Source organism: Ipomoea triloba, chromosome 8 (assembly GCF_003576645.1).
Source record: "Ipomoea triloba cultivar NCNSP0323 chromosome 8, ASM357664v1".
Taxonomy (NCBI): domain Eukaryota; kingdom Viridiplantae; phylum Streptophyta; class Magnoliopsida; order Solanales; family Convolvulaceae; genus Ipomoea; species Ipomoea triloba.
In genome coordinates this window covers 13,375,131-13,376,238 of record NC_044923.1, presented here as the reverse complement: position 1 = coordinate 13,376,238, position 1,108 = coordinate 13,375,131, and positions in this window count along the sequence as shown.

Genomic DNA, 1,108 nt, shown 5'->3' with positions numbered 1-1,108 from the left:
ATATATATATATATATATATATATATATATATATATATATATATATATATATATATATATATATATATATAAAGTATCAAGTGAAAAAGAAATCTTAGGTGAGAAATATGATGTAATCTCAACCCTTGATTCAGTTCAGATCAACATTTAGAATGAAGCAACTTAAAAAAACGCGGTGGCATTATGGTAATTTTATGTAAGTTGAATTTTTTTTTGCCTTCCATTGCACATTGTCCCTTCTTCCAGAGCACATTGTTATGCCATACAGAGCAAATTGTTATGTCTTCCAGAGCACAATATTGTGTATTCGTAGTGTGAATATTGTTTGCCTTAGAGTGCATATTGTTGAGTCTTTCTGAGTATATTATTTAGCCTTCTAGAGCACATTGTTGTGCCTTTCAGTTTTTAGATCATAGGTGTTATATATATATATATATATATATATATATATATATATATATATATATATATATATATATAAGAGCATTTAATCATGAATGAATCACTAATTACTAATTTTAGTTGAATATTGTGATCTTTTATGATTTATGTTGAAAATCATGCATTAAACTTAGTCTTTTTAATAGTTGTTTCACATTTTTCTACATACAGTGCATATTTTTGCCTTTCCAGAGTTCTAGTGCACATTGTTCCTTCTTGCAGAGCACATTGTTGTGTCTTCCAGAATAGCATTTTTTTAAAATTGTAGATGGCGATTTTTTTTTTTAAAAGATATCAATTAATCTTGATCAATAATTACTAATTTGAGTTGAATATTGTTTGTTTATTTATTATTTATGGTCGTTATAATTTGTGTTGAATATCCTATATTAAATTTAATTTTTCAATAATTGTTTATATATATATCATTTTTTGTTGTAGCTACTAATTTATTTAATTTAATAAGAAATAAAATAGAGTGAAGAACTTAATTATGTCAAATTTGATTGGGATGAGGTTCGAAGCTAAGACCTTTCTTATTGAGATCAATGAGTAAGTTAATAATCAAGGATAAATTTGAAAATTTTAAGGAAAAATAAAAATCTAAACAATCTGAACCGTCCATTTGATTTAATAATTTGACCGCCATTTTTTCTTCCCATTATAG